The sequence below is a fragment of the Chelonus insularis genome, unplaced genomic scaffold (assembly GCF_013357705.1).
Source record: "Chelonus insularis isolate UGA/USDA-ARS -01 unplaced genomic scaffold, ASM1335770v1 contig_406_pilon, whole genome shotgun sequence".
Classification (NCBI taxonomy): Eukaryota; Metazoa; Arthropoda; class Insecta; order Hymenoptera; family Braconidae; genus Chelonus; species Chelonus insularis.
The window spans coordinates 810844-825052 of NW_023276563.1; the positions used below are offsets into that span (position 1 = coordinate 810844).

The 14209-nt window shown below is 26.5% G+C and overlaps 1 protein-coding gene and 1 long non-coding RNA gene across 3 annotated transcripts in view; one reads left to right on the forward strand and one right to left on the reverse strand.

The window, feature by feature from the left end:
* The window catches only part of LOC118069257 (zwei Ig domain protein zig-8-like), a 95634-nt gene that overhangs the window by 56195 nt on the left and 25230 nt on the right, over nucleotides 1-14209 (reverse strand). The gene's annotated exons all lie outside the window — the stretch shown is intronic.
* Nucleotides 1-14209, forward strand: part of LOC118069258 (uncharacterized) — a 79792-nt gene that overhangs the window by 22730 nt on the left and 42853 nt on the right. The window contains exon 3 of the long non-coding RNA XR_004690598.1: nucleotides 945-999. This is a non-coding gene — a long non-coding RNA (uncharacterized lncRNA). The remainder of the gene's footprint in view (nucleotides 1-944; nucleotides 1000-14209) is intronic.

The window sequence follows — 14209 nt, forward strand, 5'->3', positions numbered from 1 at the left end:
TGAAAAAAATTTTTAAAAATATAGTAGAGTAGCAGAGAGTGATTATATGAGTATCGATTTGACAAAAATATGAAATAATAATTTACCAAACTATACTTTTAATTTTTTTTTTTTTTAATATATATCTATAGAAGATAGAAAATTTTTCGCATTCCATTTTACCGGCACTTTCATGACTCTAGTAGAATTTAGATGAAAAAAAAAATCTACGATAAAAATTTACTGAAGATAGGTGATAGGTATTCCCAGTGATGAATACAAATAATACAGCATGATATTCTATGCTCATACCGTTTGTGTAGACGTCTCGATACGATAAATTATCTATAGATATAACATATTTACGTGTTTTGTTTTTTGATGGCCTGTCGTCTGCTGTAGTAACTCAGATAAAATCAATTGATCCATAAATCATGTAATAAGTGATGGGAGAAAATTGAAGCCAAAATGAACTACATAAGCAGATGTGACAATTTAGAAATTTTATTTTTTATTATTAGAGAAAAATAATTGATCATCAGTTTTAAGATGATGAAGATGAATTTTTAATTTAGAGTATCTTTAAACAAGAAGAAAATTAGTCATTACACTTTGGTTATTTATAGAGGAAAAATAAAAAAATATTCAAATTTATAGAGAAGTTACATTTTCTGAAGTCTTATGCGCTCTGTAGAATCAACATTTTAATGGAAATGAAATTTTATTGTTTGTTCTATGTAAATACCTGGGTAGTAAACAAGCAAAAAAATGAACAGGATTCCTTGGATAAACTAACTACATGTTTTTAAAAAATTAAAATTAAAGTAGCTGTTGAAGAGCTTATTCTATTTTCAAAAATAATGATATTTAATATTAAAATACTCTCTTGAATTATTTAATAGTCTAATTGAAAAGTTTTAATTTATAATAACTCTAAAAATAACTTAATTATTATTTCAATCTAGTGATGCAGTCAATCCTGCTTGTAAAGCTCCATCAAAGTATTTCAGCTGAAAATCGGTGAGTCATTGAATTTTTTTCTCATAAAATCATTTACATGTTCACTAATTGCCGATTTTATTAAAAATCGTTTCCATTTAATATCACAACATGAATTTTTAAAAAATTAATTGTTAATTGTTTTTTTTAAACATGACTTCCCTTTCGTGCATCACGAACTACTTCGTGTTTAGTTTACCAGTCATGAGAATATTTTTAACATCATCACCAGATAATTCAATGAAAAAATAAAAAATCGCTATCGTTATCAATTTATTCACACTAATAACAAGTCAATTACTGAAAAAATTTACTGTTTTTGAATCTGCTTTAAAAGTTTTTTTTTTTCAACAAATTTTTTTGAAGCAGAAATAAATTATATCAATTTAGTTTGGATCAGTAATTACTGCTTATTTCTATCAAGTTATTAAACTGTTTGTTCAATTATAATTATTATTATTATTATTCATAAGACTGGTATTTAATATTTAGTTGATACATTATCTGAAGAACTGATTTCATCATTAATTTGAATCCTAGAATGTTTACTAAATCAAATCAATTACACTCCCATAATAAATTTTCCTTTAGAATGTCAATTGAACAATAGATAAAGAACAATACGTATTTTGCACGATTAAGTGCTTATCTAAAGAATCGATCAATTTCTTTCACTCGAGAGACAGAGAGCTTCTCTCCATAGAAACGAGACCGTCGATTTGCATTCTGTGTCATGGATTATCTCCCGTAAGAGCTCGGAAAATCCACATGTTGGATGATTTCGCTACATGGTCCATGTCCTTAATTGCATTACAGAATCCTACGTTTACTCATTTTCCCTGATTCTCGTTCATTCTCATACCTACTTCTATGTGATGTTTTATCCTAAGCTACTCTCTTAAAATGAAGCAGTGAACCATCCACTTTTTTTTGCAGTGACTTTGAAAATCACTGCTGAAATAGTGCAATCGGTTCACTGTTAGAAATCAGTGAAAGAGTTTAATCCTAGCACCATCCAATTAGTTTCAATGGTGTATTTCTACTATTTCACAGTGGTTCTATTTGAACTGTTGCAAATAGTGACTATTCACTGAGAAATCAATGAATATTCACTATTTCATTTTAAGAGAGTATGCACATATCCCAAGTTAATCTTATCAACCTAAAACTATATGTACTTACTCTGTCAGTGTTAAACAAAATTATATAGTCAACGTCAAGGAACTTTCTGCATTTCTCAAAAGTAATAGTGAATAGGTCATTTGTAAATATTGCTTGGAATATACTATAGTGGTTTCAAGGGTTAATATTAGATTGTTTACCAAGATCTTGTTTGAGTTCATTATAAGGAAAACGTAGTTGGAAATAGATTTATTAGGGAGCAGAATTAATCTAATGAGGAAAACATTGCTTTACTTGACAGGATATTGGATAAATCAGAAAGTTGATACAGAAAAAAATTTAAGACAAATAACCTACATGAGATAGAAATAAGTGTGATGTAATAAAATGATTTTCATTGTATTATAATAGATTTTTATTGAAATATTTTGTTAATACAAACATATCAACAGTCTCTCGAATAAAATTTAATTTAAATAAATTCCAGTTCACCAAATAAAATAGTAATAAAAAATATTTAAAACAGCAAATAAAATAAATAAGACGAAACAAATGAATAAATCATGATAAAATTTTTTCTATAAAAATCAATTAAAAATAACGAAATGAATTTTTTTTTGAGCTCAAAAGCCCTCATGTAAATTTCTACTTCAATTAAATATCTGCTCTAGCACTAAAATGTAATCAATTTATAATAAAACAAAAAATTATTCTTTTTTTTCATTTTTTACAATTAATAATGAAGAAAAAATTGATATTTTATCACCATACTTATTTCATGTCAAATTTATATCTCTACAGCATGAAACAAGTCAAATTGAATTTATTGTTGCAACTAAATAATTCATAAAGTCAACAAAATGTTGATTGAATAAAAAAAATTAATACATTTTTCTCTATCAAGCGAAAGAATCGTGTTTGAAGGGTCGAAAGATTTTTATAGCATACTTGGTTTATTGAGTGTACTTATTACATATTGTAGGCTAGCCAATATTACCCACAGGAACATAACCATATTGGAAATATAGATAAAATGGTTCTGCGGGCTACGACAAGAAAGGGAGGATATTTGTTCGATCGAAAACCATTTAACCGTATAGAGACCAGTTTCATGTTATAGGACATGTATATATATCAAGAAAAGGAAAATGGTTGTAAACAGTGCTAGGTCCATAAGCCCGAATGCTTCTGAGACCAAGTACGCAGCAATTCGGCGCTAAGTGAGTTCCTGGCTATCTACCGTAGGCGAGACAGTAACTCTCAAAAAGCTTTCAAAAGCCACCCATGGAGACTCATAATAACACTGAGCACACCCTTACTATCCCATACTCATAAAGAGTATCATCGTACTCTCTGCAGTCCTTCATGTGCTTTACTGTTTTGTTGTCTTACTTTTTTTTTTGAAATGCAACCCTCCAATCATATACATATACATCAAGATTTAGCTCAGGATATAGCTTAGAGAAATAGATAACGAAAATATTTCAAGATTTGTTTGGTAAAGAATTTTTTATAATTTTTGTTTATAACAATAGAATATTGTTTATTGAGAAATAAGGAATTTTACTGGGATCTTGACAATGGTTTCAAATAATTTTTTCATTGAAATTTTTTTTATGAGTAGGGATGTTTGGGGTTATGTAATATTAAAAAAATTCTGAAATGGGTTTTCGAAATACTTTTTTTATATCAGACAAGTCAATGTCAGTGTGACTATAAAACTTGGGGTTTAGTGATTTTCTTATCAAAATATATGTTTCAGAGGGTTATTAAATTTCAAAACACTTTTAAAAAAAAAAAGAAAAGATTATCTAAGATAAAAAAAAAACAAAATTTCTTTTAGTCTCTTTGAAAATAATATTTTTTATTATTTTTCATAGAAAATTAGGTATTTAATTTAATTGCTGATACTCATTGAAATTTTAATAGTCGAAAAATCGAGTGTTTTGTGCTTTATTTGACAAAGTCAAAAAATTTAAATTTTTTTTCTAAATTGGAATTTTATTGAAAACTTTGAATGACTTCGTAACACGAGATAACTCACAGTATATTTGGAATATTTTTTTTAAATGCAATACTTTAACCAAAATTTTTCTCTTTTACAAAAAAAATTCAATCAAAAAATTTCCGATTTAGAAAGTGGTCATTTAATAAAAATCCAAACAAAATTTTCACCAACAATTCTATGACAATATAACAACGAAATTAACTAATATTACCATAAAAAATTCCCATAACGTTTTTTATCACTCATCATTCACTTTCTGTTATTCAATTTATTATTCTTTTGCTACATCTATTAAATGCTTAATTTTTTTTTCTACTAAAATAACCATGAATAAAGTTCAAAGACAAAAAAAATTAAATCATAGATATTTTGTAGCAAAAAATCCCTCTTTTTTTCTACATAAACACCAAAACTACAATATCTCTTGTTATTGGTCCTTTACAAATTGAACACGAATCGAATTATTTCGCTTGTATCCCTTTGAAACGTTTAACCAATTCAATCGATCAGTTACTTTTTCCTCTTTCTTTCTCCACACATTTTTATTAATCTGCATTTTGTTTTTATTATCCACCGTCTTTGTCATACGGTAGCTAAATGTTCTCATTTACCGGACCTAACTCACCATATTTTTCAAAGTCTTAATATACTGTTATATCCAGGCAATGCACGTGAAAACCTTAATAGTCGTTGTTATTAAAAGCCATAGACTACCATCAAAATAATACCCAATATATTTTATCAAAATAATAATAATCATTTCGTATCAAACTATTTCATTTGAACAATTTATTTGGTAATTATGCGATTTTTTATTTATCATAAAAGCTTATTAGATCTAGATATAGATATATTACAATATTTATGATGGAATATATATCAAAATAATGGTGGAAAAAAAATAAATGTCATAAGGTTCGAAGGAATTATTCTAAATTTATATCGATGACGTGTTATATAAGAAATTAAATAGACTGAGTAGATTATTGAAATACCATCACGACGTTTTAGAAGTTCTCTTGTTGAGTATTGGAATTCTGATATTAATGCGCCAGTCAGGGAAATGATGTCGTTCTTTTAAATTACTTATCATAGATATTTCGATTCTTAATTAAGGCATTAAAATTCCTGCAGACTGATAAGAAAATAGATACCACTAAAGTTTGATTTATCAGTATTACTATTGCTTGTATTCATGTTTTAATTAAAAGTTATAATTAAAATCTTTAATTCATTTCAAAATATTTTACTGTTTTTTTAAAATGGAAAGTTTCAATAACTCGAGAGATTTATTTTATAAAAATTTATTAATTAGAAATAATAATTGTATTTTATATTTTAATGGTACTTTTTAGTGACCTATAAAATTATTTTTAGGACATAAGTATCTTAATCACTCTTAAAAGAATAAAATTTTTCAGAAAATTCCTTATACTTCTTTTTTATGCTTGAAAACAATCGTAAGCTTATTCAGTCAAGATTATACTTGGTTACTACGGTAGATTGAAGTGCCCTTTAAAATAAGAAGCAAAGAGAGTCAAGAAGTAGAAGGAGATTTCTGTCCACTGCATTAGAGGTTTTATCCTTGAAAGTTGCAAAGTTTCAAGTTTCATTTTTCCTGTCACTTTCATCTTCAGTATTTCTTTTATTATTGATGACACTACAACAGTAAATCAAGGGAATTTATTGAGAGTTTATAAATTCAAGTAAAATAAGTGGATTATTTAAGTCATTTTAGTTTATTGAACTTTTATTGAATAATATCTGTTGCAACAAAGTGGTTATATATTTTTACTTTGGTTTATTTTTTAATTATAATAAAATATTAAATAATAAGTGAGATGAGTTTTTGTTGACCAATAATTCATTATTCAAATTAAGAGTTTGTTTAGTTTTCAACTGGTAGGATAATTTTATATTAAAAATAGACGAGATATTTTTTTTGTTTGTTTAAGTTTTGTTTGATGTAAATTAAAATTAAATTTTCACCATGATGAAATTGATATTAATTGAATTAAAATGTCTACTAAGTGATGAACATGTTTATAAAACCATTATAATATTTTTTTCTAAAAGCACTTTGTTTGTTAATTGTTTCGTATAATAATTGAAGGTTTACAACTAAAAATTTTATTCTCATTGAGAAGACCAAAGCCTGATTGAGCAACTGGCAAATAAATTTTTATGTATTAATGTAAAATTTAAAAGGAAGTGACCATTGAATGTTAATTTGTTTATTTAATTCATTGAAAACGAAATTTAAAAAAAAAGAAATTTAAGCATTAAATAAAGATGTAAATAACCTATAAATTTTTTATTATCTCCGCAGAAAATTTCTTCATCGCTACTATTATATAACTTTCGTGAAAATAAACCCATTGAGAAAGCATAATATATCCTACGATCAATTTAAAAACAATTACGAATTCATTTCCATTGCAGTACATTCAATATTTAAACTAATCATCTTAACACTTTTGGGTACCATTAGACCATTATTAACGACACACATTCAACAATAAATATTACACTTAAATATCTATGCTACAATAATATTACAAATGTGCTAATATTAACTGTATATGAAGAGAAATAGCGAGTAAAAGCGTGTTCATGAGAGTAGTGCAAATATTTACTCGGTTTCTTGTTATTACTACTGCATTTCTTGGAATTTTTCTAATTACCAATACCATACCTATGTATTTACATACTCACATGTAGAAAGGATAGAGTCATGACAGGAGAACGCTATCATAAATCTCCGTGGGGGAAGTTAAGTTGACAGCACCAAAGTAGCTAACGACAGACTTAGTCAGACTACTGCTGCGTACAGTGGTCAAGTCGATAGCATCGCTTGTGTGTAAGTTGCGGCTGAAAGTTAAACATTGGCCTGTCCAAGTGTAATTAATATAAGTCAAATACGTATTTGAAGAGAAAACCTGCTGTGAAATCGTAACAACAAAAGACCAACTTTTGACACTTAAACTTTTCGTGACATTTTTTTTTCATTTATTTTTCTTTTTTATTTTCTGTTGCTGTTCTTTTTCTTCTTCTTACAAATGTCCCTGTGACGACGACTCATATCGAATTCGTGAGAAATGCAAAGTGCTAAAAACATTCATTTCAGAGTTTATACGATGTCATCTCAGATATTGCAGTGATGAAATTCAAATGGATACCATTGCGATTTGTCCGACAACGAGAGTAAACGGGTCATACATCTTACTATTCACTAGGGAATATGTGAAGCAGTAAGAGAACCTATATCCCAATGCTTCCCCTAGAGTCCCGTCAATGCTACCAGAAGGACATTCCTTATGTATAGCTCCAAAGTCACCTCAAATACTGATTGTATCACTGTAATACATTACCGAACTGCAAATCCATATATATGGTTTTTTATCTCGTGGCTTTGAATTTTTTTATTTATTATTTTTTCAGCAAAAGTCGACTATCACTCATATTTATTTAATGTACCATTGGAAACAAAAAAATATAAGCTTTATCTGATGGAAAAAATATTACTTTTTTCAGATAGACTCTCGTAAAACTTGATAAAGAAATCATAAAAAATGATATTTATTCTCGTCGATTGTTTTTTTCTATAATTTCAATAAAACATGCATAAAATATAAACAATACTAGATAGTATAAACATAGAACATTAACTGTTTTTATGGAACATCGAATAAATACTCTAGTTATTCATTTTCCTAGCTATTGATCATTTTGTGATGGATTTATTGGCACTAATTATTATTCCAGAAGACCTGTTGGTTTCTCTTTTGACAGATAATGTGTGCGGTAAAAATAGATGTTTATAGCTTTTATGAAAATTGGTAATTGATAAAGAGAAATTTTTTTAAAGTAAGGATTAAATTTTATCATTCATGATAATGATAAAATATTACCTTGTATCGCTGACTTGGTCAAAGGATTTGAATAAATATTTTTGATGTTTTTTGAATAATAGAAACATTGCTAAAATAATTCTATTAAATCATACTCTATTGATTTTAAATATGGAAGCATTAGAAGAGCTTATGAGAGTCAAACTTACGGTGGAGGTATCTAATTTTTGATTATTTAGGTGGGAATCATTTTATTGATATTAATTAATTGAATTTATTCCAACAAATTTGAAGCAATGAATTTTTTATTGCCCTCTGCTTTTCATCAATAACGGTTACATTTTTATTCAATCAAACAATAAATATCTCACATAAAAAATTGATCGTTCCTTAAATAAAACTTTTTTACTAATGGGTTTCCATTCGAAACCCAACTGTCAGCTCTTAACTGTCAAGATCCATAAAAAATTCAGATTAATCCTTTCTAAAATATCTCCCTGAGACTATTTCAACAACTTTATTGTTCTCAAAGCATAAAAAATATTCATTTCAACCGGGAAGATTTTTTATTTTTTCATGTATAGTGCAAGATTTTCGTCTTATTTCACCAACACAAACTATTTATGTTACTCAAAAATTGCGTAAATTTAAAAATGTTTACTCTTATATTTTTTTCAAGTATCTGAAAATGAAGTAAATTTAATAAAGCTGAAGATATCTCTTGAAATATTAATATTCAAACAACAAAGATAAAGCAAAAACTAAGAGAAATTTAGACAACGTGGTGAACATTTTGCGAAATTACAATGGCGATTGTGCACAACGCGGTAAGCGGATTTCAATTTTCTCTCTGGTAGTTATACCAGTGACGCCATGTGGGCATATGTCAGAATGAAGCGTAGATGTGGGTAATTTGAACAACCAAATAGCAATAGAAGACAAGTGAAGCAATGCAAGTAATTGGGTCGGTTGTAGAAACAAGCTATAAAACTTTGCATGAAATCATTCCAATGTATATATTTACCAGTGTAGAAATATATATATATATAGATAACATTGCAACTTTGGCATTTCTTTGATAAAACAAAAAAGCAAAATGGAAAAATAATTGGAACAAAATATGAATATATAAGGCACATCTTGATGTAAAAGTGATACAAAAGGATGTATATATATGTGAGTTTATTTAATTTCTCTTTTATTTATTTCAATGACACACATATAGATATAACAACAACAAACATATACAGTCATTTCTTCATTTATTCTAATAAAACACACAACTTGCATAGTATTTTAGTCCAATCTCAAAGTAATTTTATTCAGAAAGAAGGAACAAAGAGAATTATGTGTAATTTTTTTTTAGCAAAGGACAAATATAATTTCTACATTAATTTAAACACTCGTACATTCATTAAAACTCTTTGAAAATAATAAAAAATTTTTTATTACATTCTGTTTATATTCAATATTTAAATAACTCAAAAAAATATTAAATATCCATTCTATTGACAATATTAATTGTTATGCTGTGGATAGGATTCAGTATTCCCGTCAATTATTACATACACAAATTTATGTGAATCGTCACAAATTTATTGTCACCTCAAAATTTTATTACACTAAATGTTTAATTCTAGAAATTGTTATAATTCACAATAATATATTTCCTGAATTACTTCTATTTACGATCAAATATTCTTAACCTCTTAACAATATTATAATTCTTGTATTCCATAAGCATAAGAATAGTCATCTCAGTGTAACTTGGATATGTCAATGGTATTAGGTAGTTACGGTTTAACATAACATATTATCTATTATAAATATTCTCAAATTATATTAGCGTATTAATGATCATTTTGATTGACTGGTTTCAAAGCTATTATAAATTATCCCAAGTTAATTAAAATAAATTATTTTTGATCTAATTATAATAGATATCAAAATCAATTAGTCATCAGATTTGATATTTGTTAAAAATGATTAAAAGTTTCTTTAAAGTTTCGAGTATAAGGAAATAAATGGTAGAATATAGAGAAAAGCTTCGAGAATTGAAATAAGAATGTTTAGACCCGAGTAGTTTAGTCACATAACAAACATCAGATTATTAATATCCAGAAATGTATGAAAAGAAACGTTTTGATTGTGAAAATGGTGGAATTTAAATAATCTCTTTGAAGTATTGAGATTCTAGTCCTTTGATAAAAAGTACAGGAATATTGAATTATAGTTCAAAGTACAAAATCTCATCGAAAAGAATCTGTTATTTTATCAGAATATGCGAGTTCTATTCATCGATCGTGCCACGATTCCTGGGCAACCTTTGGCTGATTTCCAAAGCCAAGCTTTACGATTTCGTTTTTCAGAATAAAATGTGACACGAGAGGACCGACAAACGGCTGACTCTGTCCCAATAGTACGGCAAAAGACGAGCGAAAGGATATACACACTGTACCACAGTGACAGATGCCATCGGACAATAAGTCACGCTCCAATGTTCGTTCACTTTAACCGGAAATTTCGATATTTATATTATTCCTTTTGTAAAATTCCTTCTACTTTCAAATATAGATATATAATATTTCGATTTATTTTCTTTTGGCTAAAACCTTTCTTGCTTTATATTCTTTAACATTTCTCTTATCTCCTATTGCCTCTTCATTTTTTGGTCAATAAAATTTATATAAAAATACGTTTCAATGCTCTGGAGACTGATTTTTAAAATAGGCCAAGTGCATTGAAAATTACTCGAGTACCAACTGATTACTGGTTTCAAAATTTCATCAGTCTTTTACCTGAATAAAAATGAGATGAAGCAGAACGGATATATACAGTTATTGAATACTATATTTTTTATAAATGACTTACAATTATTTATTTATTGCATTCAGGAATGTAGACAGATTTTTTTGCAAGGGATAATTTATTACAGTTTTTATTATAGAGTATTTAGAAGCTCTAAAAAAAATTAGACTGGAAGCTGAGGTCATGAAATTGACAAAAAAAATGTAATAAAAAACTAATAAATGAATCAATAAATAAATAATGATAATAATTATTCAGTATTCTTTTTTAATTTACAGTTATTAATTTAATTTTTGCCAACAACTGTATTTCATAATAAAAAATAATCTAAATTTTGAAAACAATTTTTTCCACTAATAATTGAATACAGTTAATCATTTTAATATTCATTAAACTGAAATTGAAACATTTCAGGACGGGAAATTTTTTTATTTTACAATGATTTATTGAATAAATTTCATCAAAGCTAATGGAACAAAATAATGCTTCATTTTATTTTTTATTACAGATTTAAGTTAAATTGCATTTAAATCCAATTTATTAAAGCTCGTAATCTTTCCCTATAGAATGCTAAAGCTCGGAATGAGAATGAATATTTTGACTTGTATGGATTAAATATTTTCTCTTGCAGTGATTAGTTATCTAAGCAATAAAAAAATATGTGATCGATTGTTCAAGTTTTATTGCTATAAATTGCGTTGTAGAATCTTAAGTCCGAATTATCTCTTGCACGTTGCAATATTATGTACCACGTATTGGCAATAACTTGCTATGGTTTGTTCGTTTCCGTTTGTATTATTGAGCATGTCTATATTTTATCAAATGATACCTTGCGCACAGTTTCAAGCTATTTTTCATGTTCTCGTATCATCAAAACAAATAGTTGCTTGACTGAAAATATATTCATTTTTTATCGATTGAATTAACATTGTTATCTTGTCATTCTCTTCTATTATTTTAAAAACAAAAAAAAAAAAATAATGTATTTATGATATCAATGGATTTGCAAATTCGTTTAAATAAATAATACTGATTACAATGCTCAAGACAATAAGTGCTTTTTAAATAAAATATATATGACAGATCAAATCGTCATAATCTGTTTAATTGATAACAGTAAGCGTTACTAATTGTAGGTCATCAGGACAAAAAGAATGGAAAAATGATTATATAATTTATTTTATTGCGTCACTATTTTCCCTGTAGTTTGTAAAAAAAAAAATATATTTACATTTCGTGAGGATAATATGTCATGATTGCATGGTGTGATACACATTTTTTCTAAGAATTATTTGAAAAATTTGTTAACAGATTTAAAATCAAATAATTATCGTAATAACAATTAGAGTTACTTTAGAAGTAATAAACAATAAAAATTATGCTCAATCATAAAAGAAAATAAAATTAAAATTAATTTTCATGATGATAATTTTTTTTTATTTATAAAAATTTCAATTAAAATCACAAGACTAAGTAAAATAAATTATTTAGATTATTTTATTCTAAAGTTAATAGTGAATTATGATTTTTTAAAGCTGTGGATTATTTATAAAGTGATAATAATTAATTTAAAATAAGATTTTAGTATATTTAAATTGATAATGATGTGTAATAAAAAATAATTTGATATTTAAAAGCATGAAAAAATAATTGAGGATGATTTTTAACAGAAAATGTTTATATTCACTTCTCGTACATAATTATTCATTATTAAAATAAATATATTTCACTCTCATCAAATTAATGTTTCATGAGATAAGCGTATTTTTTAGTGACGATTATTTAATTTAATGGAGTAAAATACTACATGATTTATGTTTATAATTAACTTGATGTTGGAGGCTTCTTGCCTGTTCACTTAACATTGTTTTTAAATATTTACTTATCTTTTATGCAGTGTAAAAGAGATATTCTAACGAGAGAGGATAATTTTTTAAAAAACATGACTTATTAATTTAAGAAAGAATACCGGAAGCTTTTAAAAATACGTCCATTGATTCTTTACAATTTACTAGCGACTATTCGCTGTACGTCTTTAACGTGTTTCAACGTTGATTTATCCGTGAAAGGCAACACTTACAGCTACCGCGAAAGTCATCAGTCATAAAATAAATTACCAAGTTCAAAAGAAACTTTAGTGTAAGGGATAATTTATTTTTATGAATCTAGTACGCTTTTAATCTGAATAATTCCTAGTAAACTTGTTTATTCTTGCATATTTCAAAACTTTAGTTTACTTTATTTTTGTTAAACTTATTAATGCACTTAAAATATTTATTGAAAGATCTCTAATTAATCAAGTTATTTATTTATTTGAACAAATTTTTCTATAAAAAAAAATATAGAAAGTTTTTAGAAACTTCTAAGGTAAAATCTATGGATAGAAATGAAAGGGAGATTAAAATTTTCCATCAAACATTTCCACAGTGAAAGCTCTAAATCTCTATTTCTTTAAATCTGATCATTTTTCACTGAAATAAAATATTCTAAAGACAGCTAGACTTGTTTTCTGCACTCGATTTTTGGTTCGTACTAGTCTCCAAACATAAATAAATAATGCAACTATTAGGGGAAAAATGGTATTTATCAATAATAAACAATGGTTACTTGGATTTAAAATTTTTTAACTCAATTATTCTACCAAACTTTCACCTAAAAATGAGCATTTATCAATGAAAGTTAGAAATGATATTATAAACTAATGATCATTAATACAATTATTCTCTAATACATATTAATTAACGCATAGAATGCAATTTTTAATAAATGTGGAAAGTACTAAATTATTAAGCAGGTAAATAGCATTCGTGAAAATTTACATAATCCTACAAATATAGATTCAATAACACATTCTATTTATCAGTTAATGAGTTAGATACAGATTCTATGTTGATTGATACTTGATATTTCATCATTAGTGAGGTTTCTTTCAATTAATATCCCTCAAGCTGTAACAGATGATACTCAAGATATTAAAATTGTTAATTTTATTTTAACAATATGCTCATCGATTATAGTATTTACTAAAACATCCTCAAATATACTTTGTAGATGTAATTTTCATTACCAGAATGCTACGTGTCCATGATTTACAATACATTTATCTTCTATCAATGATGAGTACTCTGGCATATTCAATAACAGATTGTCAGTAAATAAATCAAAGTTTTAGTAGCTTCGAATGTCAGTTATTTCGTAACATATTTATTGAATAATTCGAAGTGAACAAATAACAACAAAAAAAAATGGCAATAAATTCACTTCGCATATTTTTGACGATGGATTTTAAAGAATTCTCATGTATTGAGCTTGTTTAACTATAGCCACATACTGAATATTGATTGCTGACCAACCATATGCAATGAGACCAAATGCAACTCGAAATAAATAGCGTTGAAAGAGTGAGATCAAAGTAATATCCGGCAATATAGTGGTATAACAA